Source organism: Hirundo rustica, chromosome 3 (genome assembly GCF_015227805.2).
Source record: "Hirundo rustica isolate bHirRus1 chromosome 3, bHirRus1.pri.v3, whole genome shotgun sequence".
NCBI classification, from domain to species: domain Eukaryota; kingdom Metazoa; phylum Chordata; class Aves; order Passeriformes; family Hirundinidae; genus Hirundo; species Hirundo rustica.
Window position 1 is genome coordinate 5,966,545 of NC_053452.1, and position 17,263 is coordinate 5,983,807.

A 17,263-nucleotide genomic window follows, 5' to 3' on the forward strand; every position below is an offset into this window, starting at 1 on the left:
CTGTAGCGAGTGAAAAGCTTTGCCTGAAGAAGAAGAGTGTGTCCAATGTAAAGGGAGAACCTATTTTGTAGAATTGCAGGTCTTAGCCTTTCTTCCTGCTTCAATTGGCCTCCTCCTGTGCTGCTCTGAGCACGTGCTTCCATGCTTGGCTATTATTAACCCTGCAGAGCTGTTAGGAACCCATTCACATGGGAAATGGTAAAAGCACATCATCATTCTCACCTAAATTTAGAAACCTGAGGTAGGCCCAAGACCAAATACACAAGTCCAAATAAGAATGTTAGGGGAAAAAAGAAATATCCAGCCAAACCTACAGGGCAAAGTTCTCACTGTAGCCAGATCCACACATACCAAATTAGGAGCGATTTTACTGAAAGTTTAGATTTTGTATTTTCATCATCCCATAAAAGAAGAGGAGAAAACCAGACTGTGGAACCTCAGCACTGAGTGACACAGCCAGGGAGAAGTCGGTTCACTCACAAGGCCAGTTACCTTCTTTCTCCAAGGGGAGGGGAAGGTTTGACATCTTTTGGAGAACAGATCATGCTGCAGATACAACCTTCCTATTCACAGTAGAAAGCAGGCCAAGACAGATATACACATCCTTGATCCCCTGAGGTTTTCCTGCATAATAATGGAAACCAAAGATTTTTACTCAAACAGGATTTGTTTAAGGTTTTGTCAGTAGACAGCCAAAGGATTTTACTTATTCAGTCAAAAAACACCATTCACCCAGGCTAGACTGTAAACTGAGTTTCTATCAAATTACAAATACTCCTTTCAGAAATAAATTTATTTCAGCTATCCCTCCCAAAAATGTGATGTCAGTTCTCAAGCAACCTCTATTTGATATTTATGGTTGGACCACTGCAAGTTGCTTATTCTAAATCCTAGTTTAATGAAAACTGCCAGCAACTCCCAAGATACAGCTGACAAAGTGATGAGCAACGCTTCCCTCCGCAACAGCAACAAAGAATTTTGCCGAGTTGGGAACTTCAAGGGCAGGCTTTTAATACAAGTGTTTGAACAGGATTAAAGGCCAAGGCCTTTCTCACACACCTTCAAGTCCAAAGGTACAGGATTTGTACCCTTCCTGCTCAAAGAGGGTCTGTGTGTCACATGGGCAGGTTGTATATTTTAAAAACCAGGGTCCCTTTTGTTCTTAGATAATGAAATTTGTTTCTTTAGACTAGTTATTAGTAAAACAAGTTCTCCATAGAATTTTTACCGGGCTGGAGACAATTTCAGGAAAAGCACAGCGTTCATAGAAAGGGCACAGGCTATAAAGCTGCCTCCTGCACTATGTTATCTGCTCATCAAATCTATAAACCAAGGGACTGCACTTTGGAAAATAATTGTTTGAGAAAGGGTTACACCTCAGGAAATTCAGCTGTGTTACTCAGAAAGTTCCGTGTCAGTTTCAGTGTGGATTTTGTGCAGGAGTCCTGCTGTTTTGCACAAAAAAGGTCACTTTAGGAAAAACATACAAAAATCTCCTAATAATACCAAGCATTTAGTGTTTTACTATTTCAAAGGGGAGAGATTTCTTGTTCCTGCTGATGAGCTGTCTCTCTTTCCTGTCCCAAAACTCAGCTGATCCCAGCTCGTGGCTGCGTTGGAATGCTGCTGAGCACGGCTGTAATGGCAGCCACAGCTATTGACAAACTGCAGGACAGCGCTGGGGATTCACTCTCCTTCCCAGCACAGACAACCTGCTGGTCTCTGGATCTACTGGGAACTTTCCCACTCAGTCACATGGGCTTCCCCTCTGGAAAGCCGCACTCGACAGAAATTACCTCTGGGAAATAATTGTGGAATGTATTTTATCGGAGTCATTTTAATCTTAACATCAAAACAACCTGATGGAGTAAAAGAGCTACAATAAATTGAAAACACTGTGAGTTTTGCCTTTGCAAAACCTCTTCATCTTTCTTTGCCTTCCTCCGGGGCGAAAGAGAAGGTCAGCATCTATGAATTTCTTCAAGGAGAGAAACCCTTTCCTCAGCCCTCCCTTCATGCAATCACATTGCCAAAGCTACAGGTTAAATGAGTTCCGTGACCTGTCTAATCACAAGGTATAACTTACAGATGATTCTGCTCCACGCTGCATCCATAAACGCAGGACCAGATTCCTCTCTGCCGCCAAGACAAACGCTGTTCTGTGTCTCTTCTTGCCCAGGAAGCTGCTACGTTCTCTGAGCCCCATGGGGACAGCAGCCAGGGCAAGCAGCTGGCCTTTGGGTCCTCCCAAACCCTGTGCAAAGGTGGAGGCACCGTCCCTTTGGGTCTGCAGAGGTAGAACCCCAAATGCCCCTCGCCAGCCTGCATCAGCTCTGTCGCTGTGGCCCAAAATTCCTGGCTTAGCCCCCATAACTTGTTCAAGGTGACCACAGAAGCCACTTTCTCGCAGTGTAACAAAGGCTTCCTGTGATAAATGCAGGAAGTGAAAACACAAAGCAAGTGAGACTTGGACACGATGCAGCCTCCGGTCCAGAAAGCCCTGGCTGGCCCAGACCATGGAGAGCACACATCAGTACACGTGCCTTGCTTCTCCCACTGCTTCTGGGCGCTGCATCAGGTGTGGAAGAAAGGTGGAAAAAAAGAACAAAGGTGGGGAAAAGCAGTTATTTTGGGAAGCACAGCTTGCATTTTGCCTACGGTCATCCAGCAGCACACACTGTTCACTGGGAACAGCTTTGCCAGGAGACAGCTGAGCCAGCCACTAAACGCTGCCTTTAATTTCTAAAGTGGCCCTCATGAGGCAGGACAGCTGTACAGTTAATTCTTCCACATAAACCATTCCCACGTCCACGCACATGATGGTGCCCTGTGGTTGGAGGTGAGAAGATGCCTGGGATTTATTACTGTCCCTCAGAGGGCAGACCCAGTGCAGGCAAAGAGAGCACCCAGCACATCCAGTGTGGGCAAGGAACACTGAACTCAGCCTGCAAACTGTTCCCAAACACCCCAAGGCTGGACTGCTTGAAACCACAGTTGTGGAGGAGGATATCTTTAACTGCTTCCAAAAGGAATGTCCCCTCTCAGTGCTGAAATCCAGCATACAACATCTCTGGGCTTCATCCATGGGAGTCCAGCCAGGATATGTATTTCTGCCTGTGCGCTCATAGCTGGGATTGAATCCTTATCCAGGGAAAGCGTTTTTGTTTCCTCTCTGGCCTTTGAGAAAAGACCATCTCAAAGTACCTCTGCAGTCTGTGCCTGCCAGAACTGGAGTCAAAGGCAAAGCTTTCACTTGTCAAATTAGATCTCCCTGTGATGCTATCAAGCATTATGGCTGCTGAAGAAAGAATGGAGGTGTAGTGACATGCGCAGACATGTTATGTTGGTTTTCACATAGAAATGGCAAGACAGATTTCTTAATTCCCATTCTTTTAAACCATTCTGAAGACCAGAATGAAGCTCTACTCCTCTTTTAAAGGACAAACACACCACCTCCATGATTTCTTGCTCCAAGGTGCAGCCCTCTTGTGATTACCCCTTGCTTGGGAATTGTCCTGCCAGGGTGGATGTCCTGTTGTGGTTTCTTTTATCAGCAAATAACACCACCCACAAACAACAGCCCTTTAAACAGCCCTAAGGTTACCAAAACAAAGTCTACAAAACAGATGCAACACTGGAATTGTGGCTGGCCCAGATGGGAGATGTGGAGAGGGAAACCTACTCAAAAGACTCAAATTGTCTGTAATTTCATCACTCCTCAGTAATCACACCCCAGTAAGGACAATGCCACCACCTCCGTCCTCTGCCCCAGCTTTCCCCCCTCACCTCCCCAGGTGCAGCAGGATTGGGAAATGCCACACAGCTCCTGCTCTCCATGTCTCCAGCCACTCTGGCACCGGGCCATTCCATGTTTTCATCTCCTGTGTTCACCCTCAGCCTGCTTCCTTTCCTCACCCCCGCAGGAGTAAAGTAAGTAACTCTTACAAACAGCTTACTACAAAGACAGAGGGTACTCTCTTCTCCTCGTCTTGCTCTTTGGAGATGCATCTGTCTGCCATCTCCAAAGAGCTTTCCAAAAAGCAAAGTCATCTCCAAAGAGCTCAGCTCCATGTGGATTTTGGGTATTGAAAGTGCCAGGTCAGACATGGAGAGCTACAAAGAGCTGTGAAGTCCAGGGCAGAGACAGATAACTCCCATGCAAGTCAAGAAGTATCAAGCTTAGCTACTTCTTACATGAAATAGTAAATATTGGAAGGAAGCGTGCTTGTTTGGCTGAATGCTGTCATTTTGCAGTTGATTTAAGAGCACCAAATTGAATTTGAAAATGCTATTATGAGAATGGTTAAAAAAACAAATAAATTTGAGTAGATATAGCCTTAGGGGCTATTTTAATTTTCTCTGGGCCAGCTTGCTCACTCCTCAGAGTCAATGCAGATCAAAAGAATAATTTATAAGCTTTAATGAGAATATTGATTTTAAAGGTTCATTCTGTCCTTGTGAGCAGGGAGGTAGGTGAGCGGGGAAGGAGCCCTGCAGGCTGTGGTCAGAGCCTTGTTGGAGGCTTTAAACCTTTCTTGGGACGCAGAGAGCCCATGCTGGGATGGGGAAGGCGCTCGAAGCAGCACAGACCCTGCTCCCGGCAAAGACAGGCATCAGTGTTTCCAAACAACTCACCGTCTAATTTGTACTTACGCAAAAGAGCCGTCCCATAACACAAATCATCGAGCAATTAACATGCAACACTTCAGCACAACTCTCCGTTGCTTGTTGTTGAACTATCTTCGATGCCATTAATGAGAGCTAATTAAATCAATCAAGTCCCCGCCGTACGCAAACACGACTGCAGCTACTGAAGCGCTATCGGATCGGCAGCGTTTTCCCGGGCGCTGGAAGCACCAAGACGCACATTTATCATGCTGTCCTTCCAGCATACATCTGCTCTCGCTGCTGCGTGCTTCATTTATCATATGTTGTCACCGGCCCTACCCCCAACACATCTAGGTGTCAATTAATTCTTCCCCGCGCGGCTCGAGCGCGTCGCACGGAATAATCTCCGTCTTAATATCCATCCACGAGCTGTCCTCACCCGCGAGCAGCGGCGCTCAGCCGCATCCCCCAAATTACGTGGCTGCGGCCATAACATCTCTCGTTTCTTTACTGCAAGCTATTAAACCCCCAAACCGCCTCCGCACACTCGGGTGATTCGCAGGGGAAGCAGTGGAGGTTTGGGTTTCTTCCTCCCTCTCTTCCCCCAGGCTTGACAGGATATTTGCAGTGCAATTCACCAAAATAAACTTCTCCGAGAAGAGTTTCCAGGAAAAACCCCTCGAGTGGATAATTGCTGTGGACCTTCAAAATGCTTTTTATAATTGATGAACATTCAAATAACAGATTTATCTCCACGTTTGCAGCACCAGGCAATGGCATTTCTGGAATACCAGCAGCCCATGTGCCTCCTGCTCCGTTACCATGAGCATGCAGGGGAAGGAAAGTGCTTTTCTAAACAGGAGCATCGTCTCTCATTATATTATAACATTTGGTCTCTATTTATGTTTCTGCTCTGTCTGGCTAACTCTCCTTTTTATTTACAAATCAGCTATATTAATGTGCCTTAATTTCAACACTGGTTGTTTATTTTAGAGATGAATCAGTTGGCAAAGCGAAGAAACCCTGCCTGAACAGAAAGCGGCACCAGCTCCAACACCATATACACACTTCAACAGCAGACTTAAAATCAGTGGGGTTTTGTCTTCACAGACAAACCTTGTGGCATTTTTAAGGTTTGAGTATAAAAATACTGACTTGCAGGTCAGAGAAGGAGCAGATAACTAACTCAGTGTTAATTTCTTGCCAGCCCTTGGCCATGGAAGTGCTTCCCCTGCCCAGTCACCATGGAGAATAGAGGTGGAGCAAAGTCCCCGCACATTTCCCAGACAGAAGGACATGGAAGGAACACACACATGGAAGCAGAGCCCCTGGGAAGAGCCACGCTGAGAATCTGTGTGGAATCCCACTCCCAAATGAGAACAGTTACAAAAAGAACACTTCGTTAGAGGTAACAGCAACGATTCACAAGCCAGAAATTTCCACAAGGGGTTTAAATGCCCAGATGAATTGGCAGGTGGCTTTACCCCAGCTCTGCATCCACACAAGGAGTAAAAGATATAAATAACCCTCATGGCTTGAGTTCTCCAAACCCAGCACTCCGGGAAGAAAAAAAAAAAGAAAGGAAAAAAAAATAAAAATCAAAGTAATGCTCCAAACAAACTGCCTTACACTGGAATGAAACAGGCTGATCAGTTCTTATCCCACTGTGCAAAAATCTTTTACAGCCTCATCGGAACATGGCCAGGAATAATAATTTGGGTCATTATTATTAATTATTATAGCTGTATGCAGGCTCCAAGCAGAGATGAACCCCTGGAGATCCCTTTTCACCCAGCATCCAGCTGTAGAAGGACCCAAGATGGAAATCAAGGCTTCCTATGGCAGAAGAGATGACAGCATATCATTAGGCATCACCACACAGGAAAGCAAGCAGCGTTTTCAGTCTCTGTGACCTCTGTGGGTACAACGAATGACAGGGATTTTCCTTCCTTCCTACGTACCCAATTCCTTCCACCACTGAGCACACCAAGTCAAAGGTGTGCAGAAGAGACGAGGAGAGCATTTCCCTGCTTTAGCATTACTATTCACAGATCAGCAGCCAAGCCTGCCCTAGGAAAACATTCAGGAGAGCTGATCATGAAGCAGGAAATCTCAAAAAAAAAAAAGGTGGAAACATCAATACATTTGCAGCATTTGCTTATTCTGGTTTTTGCATGTTGGCACTCTCCTTCCCACAGCTGAAAAAATAAATTTCTTCCAATCTCGGGTTTTCTATTATGAGAGTCATATGAGAACCAAAACCTCACTTCTCGTGGTGATGACCACAGAGACCTGACATCTGAAAACCAAGTTCCCCATAGTGCTACGTTTCACAGAGAAACTTCAGTCCTGATCCCACTGCATCAGTTTGCCCATCTAATACATCCCTGCATCTCGGTGTTCTGCTGCAGCAATTCTAAGGCCATGGCAGACTTGTTCATCAAATAAACACATTTGGCTGCACAGGTCTCTCCAGCTTCACCGAGGATCAATGGAATTCTTTCCTTAGAGGAAGGAGTTTGATGAGATTCTTGGTTTAATCCTTCTAATGTCATTTAGTTGAGTAAATTTATGTGACTAAAAGGATTCTGTCAGTCGAAGGCATTTTGTCAGGCTCATACACATAATTCTAGTGACAAAGTGATTTTTTTGCCAACAGAATACTGCCTGGCACACGTACAGAAGTTTGTTTAGCATTGAGCAAGTACACAATAAAGGCAGGAATCAGATCATGAAGATTATGTTGTTATAAAGAGACAAAAAGGAGAGGGAAATTATCTGTTTGGTGCCAGACTGTGGGAAGTAGTTTACATGAAAGGAAAAGGAGTTTACAAGGCAGCATCAGCTTCCCATGGGCCTTTACCATTGGCATTAATCAAATCACCGACACAAAGCCACGGTCACATTGCACGGGGTTTTTCGCTTCCTACTCTGCTTTTGATCCTGCAGTCAGTAGATCTGTTTAATGTGTTAATTGCAAACTCCTCTGGTCCTTATCCAGCATTTCTTCTGTTTATTGGTGTGTCTGGCATCAGAAACACGCGAATAAGGCGATGGAATTCTTTTGCCTTTTGCGTAGCATCACGCCTTCATCTAGTCGGCTTTGAAAAAGCACCAGCAGTTGAACCTTAGCCCCAAGTCTGAAAACCTGTGGATATTGCAAGTAAAACCCCCTGGGCCGAGTGTACGGGGTCCAGCAGCCATGGAGTCATGGAATGGTTTGGATTGGAAGGGATTTCTAAAGGCCCTCCAGTCCCACCCCCTTCCAATAAGCAGGGACACCTCCCACCAGATCAGGCTGGACAGAGCCCTGTGCAGCCTGGCCTTGAGTGTTTCCAGGGATGGGACATCCAACAGAGAACAGGTCTATGGCCAGGACAGGTCACACCGGGCAGGGAGCTGGGAGCTGTGTCACGTAAGCCAGAAGTACAGGGAAGAGAAGAAAAAGGAGGGAGGGAGGACACGTGCGCTCAGTTCTAAGGAAGCAGAGATGGAAGGGGCAACAAGGAGCAAGGAAGGGAGTTTGTTACAGTGAAAATGGAATTCACAAACAAAACAAAACAAAAAAAACCCCAACCACATAAAAGAAGCAGTGAAGTTAACAGCAGAGAACAGAGCTATTAAACATCACCTGTCCTCAGAGATGCTGGCAGGGAGAGGAAGGAGGAAATCTCAGAGCAGATCTGTTTATTTGGTGGAAGTGCTTTTGATTTCCCAAACGTGCAGGAGCACCAGCTGGAACCCCCAGCTGGGGAGAGGATGGGCAGTGCACATCAGTGCTTGCACACCCACAGCAGGGTGAAGCAGCTCCTCCTGAGCCTTCAGGGTGCTACAGAAACATTTTCCTTTCCTGATCCTGGAGGTCAACGGAGCAGCAAGGGAGAGGGTTCCAGAGATCTGTGGTCAAGCCTTATTTGTGACATGAAAGGAGTGACCTGTGACTTAGGGGCTGAGATTTGTCCACCTCCATCTGAGGCTTCCTCTGTCCCCCAGCACCTGCCATTTCCTCCTGTGCCTCACAGCAGTTCTAACTCACTGACCCATCCCTTCAAGGTACGGCATAAAGCCCTTCACTGCCACAGTAATTCTGAAGCCTTTGAGCTGCACTTGGGAGTTTGCAAGGGGAGCTGAAGTCGTCTGATAGGAGGAGCTTAACCAAAAAACCCTGGTAAGCAGGGTTTACATATCTGAGTAAATATCATCCAGGAGAGAAATTAAATTAGCTGCATCCTTCTCCCTCCACAGCAGCACTTCAGCTGAAGCAGTAATGAAGGAAAATCTCACGAACTAGCCACTGGCAACCAGAATCATTTGTCTGCTATCGATCCACGGTGTGATTTAATGGGGTGGAAAAGCAGGCACAGGTCCCCCTCTAGGTTAGAGAAATCTCACCTCATCCTTCCAGGTTCTGCCAGCCCTACCCTGCTTCCCTGCCACCCTTGTGCATCCCCAGCTCAAGCCCTGCACATGCATTTCACCTCCAGGTGCCCTGAGAGGGTGGCTGTACCGCGAGAGCCAGAACTACTCATGAGAGAGGAAAGCCCTCAGGACTTGTGAGAAGGGGAGACTGTTCAGTTCTGTGCTCAGCTGCTGAACCCAAGAGCCTGAAGGTTTAATCTCGGTCTGCCACAAAATGGGAAGAATTTATCAAGCAGTTTTTGCAGACTCTCACAGCAAAACATTTGCTTTGGAAAAGGATTTGCCCTTGCTCTGCTTGCTGACATTTGCATCTCTGCACCAATAATTGAAAGCTGCAGCCTCACCGCAAAACACCTTGAAATTTATGACTATTGTCATCAACAGGAACTGCAAAATTAAAACCCAAGACCCTCCCTCACATCAGTTTTTCCGTCCACGAGCCCAGCTCTGCCTAAATCATGCAAAAGCCATAAAAAGGAGCCACATGCACCAACCCATAAATCCCAGCTGTCCTGTCTCCCCAGCTTAATGCCAAGTGATAAAGATGCCCCAGAGTTTATGTGGCTGCTACTGCTCCCCTTCCTCCCCCCTTTGTTGATTGTATACATAAATAAAACCACAATGATCTCATTTGAGTCCCTTAACCAGCAAAAAAATAAAGCAGGAGCTGGGAGCCCCAGCCAGTCTAGCTGGAGTGACTCTCAGTGATTTTTGATTGAAGCTGACTATTAGTGGATACAATTAAGATGCCTCTTCAGTTTGAAGATGAATTGGCCATGCAGCGACAAATTGTGAATGCTCATTGCTGCCATGCTGAGGCAGGTAATCAGGGAATGAAGCTGTAATTGTGGCACCCCTTGTTTTGCTCCTGCTGGAGCACAGAACGCGAGATTTAATTTAACAAACAATTTGCCACACGGCTCATACCTGCTGGGTGGGAAAGCAAGGCGTGCTGCTGAGGCTTCCTCTGAGTTCTACTCCCTTTTAAACTTGTTGTAAGCAAAACTGGCCTTTGCTTTAACCTCTGCACCAAAGCAGAAAGGAAGAGGAGAAGCCCAAGAGTATTGCTGACGGTGTATTTGGGAATGTATCCTGGGCTTCATCCAGAGATGATAAAAAGAGAAACCCCACATACTGGAAAGCATCATCATCCTTTTGATACTTTTTGGGTCTTTCTGAGCTTCTCTGGAGAAACCAAAAGACACCTGGGCCAGCACGTTGGAGCAGCAAATGCCGATATGGGCAAGTGGGGAGGCATTTATATACACCCAGAGATGCTCTTCTGCTGCAGGAGATTCAAGTTACAGCCCCTGGATGACCATGAAGCCAATTATCCTCTTTTTTCCCCCCAAGGGAGGGAAGGACCAATTGAAGCAGCAGCTCTTCATCCTGCTGCAAGGGAAGGAGTTGGGAGATGCTCTGCAGGGCTCAAGGGATTGGCATTTAAAAGACTTGAAAAAGAATTAGAACCAGAGATCTCCTTATCAGACTCACACAGCAGAGCTTCCTTAGCTTTGTTTACCTCACTTTGGGATCCATCCTTGCATACAACCACTGCCTCCAAGTTTCTAGTTCAAACTTGGCTTCTCCAACAAGGCCAGTTCCATGGAGGAGATACAGCCAGGCCTTACAAATCCTTCCTGTTTCACTGTTGTCAGTGACTCATAACCACACAAGTAACTTATTCAAACACCCAAATCTCAGGGATTTTATTGTGTTTCTTTAAGGCTAAACATGTATTTACATGTTTTGAAATCTCAGAGCCAACCAGGACTGGCTGCTCTTGCTACTTTAGGACATAGACTTTGGCATCCCCTTTTTTTGTCAAAGGAAGGACACAGACAGTTGTTCCCTAAATGCTAGTCTGACCTAGAAAATGAGGGCATCAGCTGTACAGAGAGGCCCCTCTGTTCATCAGTTTGTGAGTGGCTCAGTTTTTCCTCCTCACAAACATACAGGGATCACAGAAATTAGAGAGCACACGGGAATGTTCAGTGGGTGGCAACTGCAGAGGCTCTGATGGAAACCTTATAGAAAAGAAAAATTTAGAAAAAAAAAAATCTTCTGTTTTCCTTCTGTTTTTTCTCTAAGTACAGGTGCAGGTCATGGCCTGCAGAAAAGACATTTTCTTGCCTTCAAGCATTATATGGGACCCAACATCAGCCTGATCCTGCTCTTCACCCCTCATCAGCCTTGGAAAAGCCCCAAGGCAGTCAAGAGCAAAATTTGATGGTACTTCAGGCAGGTGCAAATCAAAGGAGTGAAAAACCCATCGAATTAAAATTTAGAGTTTGTATAGAGGCAAGAGCTGTGCGCTGTGACAAAGCAGGAAGCAGAGGAGCACCAATGTTTTGCGATTTGTATCTGAGCAGTGCTGGGTACTTGGGGAGAAGATGAGGGTGATTTTCTTCTAAGTGAATGATCTGTACTTTGAGAATGCTCCTCTCCCACATCTCCCGGGCAGCAGCCAGACTGGCCTCGTTGCAGAGCTTTCCGCAGCCCAAGTGTCTTGCCGGGGACCAAGCACTGGCCCAGATGTGTTATCCATTACAGGGCAAGCATTCTGAGGCACGATGATGCCTGCTTATCAACTCTTATTAAATAGCCGCGAGATTTCATTTGTAGCCCTATTGTTACAAAAAACCTGGGTTTTTTTAGAAAAAAACCTTACTCTTAAGGAGCTGTCTTGCCTGTCCCAGGTGATAACTAACAAATCTGACTTTTTTCGAAAAACCTTCCACAGGTTTCTGTTTAAAGGAGCAGAGAATGAAGAGCAAGGCACTGCTCGGATCCAACCCAGTGCATATATTGGATGTAAAGCTTTTGGGATGTTCAAACGAGTGTTTCAGGTGTGCTGATTTTGCTGTACCTTGAGGCAGCCCCACAGCTCAAAAGGGACTGCAGGGAAGGCTTCTGGAGTTATTTAGCAGGTGGACAAGGAGAGGAATAGCAGGTCCTTGGTTTGTAACCCCTGCCTGCCCCTTGACAGCAGGATCTGCTCTCTGGGCAAAGCTCGGGAGCTGTGAGTTTAGGTCAGCGGAAAGGGACCGGGCATGGCAATTCGGAATGTCTCCTTCAGGCTGCCCCAGGCACCTAATTCAGGTGCAGGTTACAAGAAAAAGAAGCCTCTGTGTCCCAAAAAGCACCCATATTTGATACCCTGAGCTGGCTAGAGACGGACACTGCAAATATCCTTCCTTTCTGACACGGGTGGGTCGTGTTCAGCGCTCCGCTGTACAGCCGGGCAGGGAAATCAGGCACAGCAAGGTCGAACGGCTCACCTTGCAAATGCTTGCATGAATACTTAATCTCTCTCCTGTGAGCAGTCTCACCAGCTTCAATACAGCTGTAGATATTTAATCAAGGAGAGAAAAGATCTTTTAACCCGCTGCCTGCCTCCAGGGGGACTCGGGGGCGGGAGGCAGAGAGCACAGTCCTACCCCTGAACCATCCACAGCACAACTCCAGCACCAACCTGAACATCACCACATCAGTGTTTTTAGCTACACAAAGCCCCGGCAGAGCCGAGTCTTTCTGCTTTTCACACACAGAAGGTTGCAGTCACGTTTCCTGGCAAACCACTCCTATTCTCCCAAGCCCCCGGACACAGCACTTAATGTTCTCCAGTTCAATAAAGCATCAATTCTACCGCCACAAAGGGAAAAAAAATGCTTAAAAAACCAAAACAAAACTCAAAACAACCTCACTCAATATAAAGAAAAAATAAAAAAATCCCCCAAAAAACCCCTACTGGCTTGCTCCTTGCAACATGGGTGAGTTTCCAGGCTCTGCAGAGATGCCACATCTCCCACCCAGACAAAAAAAAAAAAATCACAGTTTCCCCCACCTGAGGCTACTTCAGATTGGGCAGTCTTAAGTCCATCCTCACCTCCAGTTCCTCCCAGCCCGGGCCAGCTACTGAGTGATTTAGGAACGCCTCCTTTTCTTCCTCCTCCTCATCCTCCTCCTCATCAGTGAGTGGGAGCAACACCTGTGCAGCCTTGAGAAGCAGTGCCCCAAACCAGCCCTTGCGTCTGAAAGCAGCAGGTGACCTCTTTAAGGACACCCACCTGTGCTGCCCCTTCAAGACACAGAGGGGTCTCCAGGGCTGAGCTTCCAAAAAAATCACTAAAAATGGAATTTGTGCCCTTGTTAGAGCTGAGGAAAATCAATTCCCAAGCCAAGCTGCTCGAGTTCATCATATCATGAAAACACAAACCCTGCTGAATCATCCACTGCTTTTATCTTCTTGGGGCAGGAGACAAAGTTATACAGAAAACGTTGTCTACAGACATCTCTATTTGGAAACAAATGCATATGTTACTGAGCTAAATTGTCTCAGCTAAAGGAGATGGAAATTAGATCATTTAAAAGCAGAGAGCTCTCCCATATTGTTTCAGCAGACTCATCTCTTTTGCATAGCCAGGCAAGGGGCTCATTTTTGGGGAAAACAAACACATCTTTTACGATTATGGCCATTCAAAGCTGTTTCTTGCACTCTAAATTGTCGCACAATTGTCGCACATGAAGGATCAATGGCGTTCCCAGATGATGATTTAATTAAAAACTCCTCCTTTCTTCAAGTCGAGATCTGCAAAACCTCTCTGAATGGCTGATGGATGATTTGCTATTACCTTGCCCGCTTTCTTTTTAATATTTTTTCAGAATTTTAATTGCTGCCAGTTGAGGATTATTGATTACCCGTAATTGCTCCTTTTCTCATGCATCTCTCCAGTAATCTGCAGCTAAGTGATGTCTGCAAAAGACAAAAACAGAGTGCTTCAGAACCTAGTGGTTTTCCTTGGCTGTTAATGATCACTGATAGGCTGATAACCTGGACCAGGCTGCAGTGGCCTGAACTTTGAAAGTGGATGAGCCTGAAAGTTCCTTTTCCTTAAGAAAAGACATTAAAAGCACCAAAAAAACTTTTTATACACCAGTCACATGAAACAGAAACTAGACCAATGAAGTCTTTACAGCATGGGACACTCCTGAGAGCAAAGACAAATCCCCCTCTGCCTTCCAGAGCAGGCACTCACTTCACACTGATGCCACTCCCACTGCTCACAGGCACAGAGGGATCCAAGGGACAGCCACCAGATCCAGAGGAACTGGACCAAAGGGGATTTTATTTTTTTAAGCTCCTAATTCTCTCTGTTCTGATCAGCCCATTTGACAAAGAGGTTTGCTCAATTTAGCGGTGCTCAGCTCACCAACTGCTGAGAGCTCGGACTTGGTTCTGGGTTCTGCAGGAGCTGGAGACACACAGCTGTTTCCTGTGATATATGTCCTAAAGTTAATTCATGTTAAATGATGTAAGATGTAATTCAACCCCTACAAATATAAGTTTTGTTTCTAATCCAGTATACCAAGAGTTAACTCAGCCGAAAGCTGCACAGAGAAGGGTGCAGGAATTTCTTTTGCCAGAAAAGACACAGGAGGGACACGAGAAAACTATGATTGGAATTGCCCAAAAAAGGGACACGGGGATAACTCTGCCAGGAATCGTTAAAGGGAGAACAAAGACAATGGAAAAAGGAGATGGAAGCCCGGAGAACCAGATGATTACATCAGATCGATATCTCATCCGTCTCCTCCTGAAATTAACATCTCCACACCACACCTGGACACAACGATTAAAGGCATTGTCTTCTCGAGCAACTCTATTCAGAATCCCAGAACTGGAACAAGAATGTCTAATGAGGCTGCCTCAGAAGGAGGAACCTCGAAGTCCCGAGTTTCTCTCAGCGATCCAGTGTATAAAAAGAGACTGCTCCAAGCCAGAAATGTGAACTTGGGGGGTAACATACTAGCTAAGTGTGTTACTGTGTTCACCCAGCACCGATCCCGGGCTCGATGCTGTCCTTTTAATTGTGGCTGTCAGAGACTGTCATTTTGTCTCTCAATAAAATTCCAAAATTTTGATTTATCGAATTTGGTGTATTTATTACATTTCCCAACCCTTTGCCTTATTTACAATCCAAATTCCATGGAAATATTTAAGACGTGCAGCAGAATGACCCAGTGCAAAGCTCATTTTCCTCCTTAGGTCTTTCTCTTTGCATTTCAGCTACATTTAAAAGCTCACAGGTTTCAAAATACAGGGTTAAAAATGCTGTTACACAGGGAGGGAGCATCAAGTGCAACAAGCAGGAAGCTGCTCTTTGCTGCAGGTTTAAGGTAATGCTTTCACTTTAGCCTGGGAATTGTGATCTCAGACTACAGCAAATGATCCTGTTAGAGTTGATCTGATAATTCTGGTGTACTTTACAAGTATGAAGTTAGCATGATTAAACAACAACAAAAGAAATGGGAAAAAAACCCAGAAACCAAACAAACACACACACACAAAAAAAAAAACCCAAAAGAACCAACCAAACAAAAAAACCCCACTCTGCATCATTAATTTCAGAGCAATTATTTTTAGAAACTGATCGTCAGCTAAGTGGGAGCTCATTACCAGATTATCGAAATAAGTTTTCGATAGTGAGTGCCTGCCCACAAGACTTAAATAAAACACTAAGAAACACGGTGGTTGAAATTTGAGAACTTTTTTCCTTTAATTTTTTTTTTTCCCAGTGCGCCCTGACACTGACCTGCAGCCCAGTGGGGAAGACAACATCACTCTCAGCTCTGCCCTGAGCACTGCAACCAGGTACCAGTGTGCCACGGGAAATCCAGAGTGCACCAGCATCCCTCTGCCCTGGGAAAATTGGAGACAAGAAGCAGGAGCCGTCAGAGGTTGCAGGAGCTTTGGCCCTTTGTCATGGTTTGACGCTGGCCCAATGCCAAGAACCCACAAAAGCTGCTCACGGTGGAGAGGAAAAAAACCATTAAAGAAGGGTTCACGAGTTGAGATAAGGACTAGGAGAAAACACTTCAAGGGCAAAACAGGCCCAACCTAAGTTGCAAAGTGGATTTATTACTAACAGAGTCAGGGGAGGATAATGAGAAGTAAAATACAGCCTTAAAACACCTTTTTCCTCTCAGCCCTTCTCTCCTTCCTACCGACAGTGCAGATAGGGCATGGGGGTTTTGGTCAGTTCATCACTGAGATTTTCTTCCACTGCTCCAGGAGAGGAGTCCTTCCCCTGCTACACCGTGGGGGCCCATCCCATGGGACACCGTTCTCTGGGAACTTCTCCAGTGTGATTCGAATCTCACAGGCAGCAGCCAAACCGCACCTGCTGCCTCGTGAGCCCCTCCCACGGGCACACAGCCCTCCCAAAACTGCTGTGACGTGGCTCTCTTCCCACGGGGTGCAGCCCTCCAAGGACAGGCTGCTCCAGCCTGGAAGCAGGGACCCTCTCTCTACCAGGTCTCCCATTGGATCACAGCCTCCTCCAGGCATCCACCTGCTCCAGCATGGGCACATTCCCTACGGGCTGTGCATGGATCTCTGCATCCCCACAGGCTGTGGGTAGATATCTGCATCCCCATGGATCCCCAAGGGCTGTGGGTAGATTTCTGCATCCCCATGGATCCCCAAGGGCTGTGGGTAGATCTCTGCATCCCCATGGATCCGCAGGGGCTGCAGGGGCACAGCTGCTTCATCATGGTCTCACCACAGCCTGCAGAGGAATCTTGGTCCTGGTACCAGGAGCACCTCCTGCCCCTCCCTCTGCACTGACCTTGGTGTCTCCATGCCGTTTCCCTCACATGTTCTCACCTCCTCCTCTTCTCCAGCTAGAAGAAAAGCTTTGTGTGCCCTCTGTTTTGATTTTCTCCTTCAATATGTCCTAACAGAAGCGTTGCCAGCCTCTCTCACCGGCCCAGTTTTGGCCAGCAGCCTGTCCATCTTCAGAGCCACCAGGGACTGGCTCTGCTGGACGCGGTGGAAGCTTCCAGCAGCTCCTCACAGGAGGAGCCACCTCTGCAGTCCCTCAGCTGCCAACAACCAGGCTGTGCAAAACCAACCCTCCCCTGCACCCTGCGCCAGGATCGCCCATCCCGCAGACCTTCCCGTGGCGGAGCGCTTGTGAAGGATATGGCTGGAAATGCAAATGGAAGTGCAGCAGGGAGACATAGGAAGGGAACCTCGGATATCTAATCCGGTTGGAAAAGACAGCTTGGGTAGGCAGCTAATTGGGAGCCATGGGAAAAGCTTTCCCAGCTGCAGGCAGCAAAGCGGCTCAGGGAGAGCGGAGCGACAGGTTTTCTGCAAGAAAAAGCTGACTGTTAAATTGAGTAGAGCACTGATGGTAAATGCATTTCATCACCAAATTATATATCAATC

At 46.5% G+C, this 17,263-nt stretch overlaps 1 long non-coding RNA gene across 1 annotated transcript; it reads right to left on the reverse strand.

The window, feature by feature from the left end:
* Positions 1 to 472: 472 nt before the first annotated feature.
* LOC120750635 (uncharacterized) lies at positions 473 to 12,932 on the reverse strand. Its single transcript, XR_005700081.2, has 4 exons — positions 12,875 to 12,932; positions 4,654 to 4,847; positions 2,087 to 2,254; positions 473 to 624 (listed from the first exon to the last, which is right to left on the reverse strand). It is a non-coding gene; the product is annotated as an uncharacterized LOC120750635 (long non-coding RNA).
* Positions 12,933 to 17,263: the final 4,331 nt, after the last annotated feature.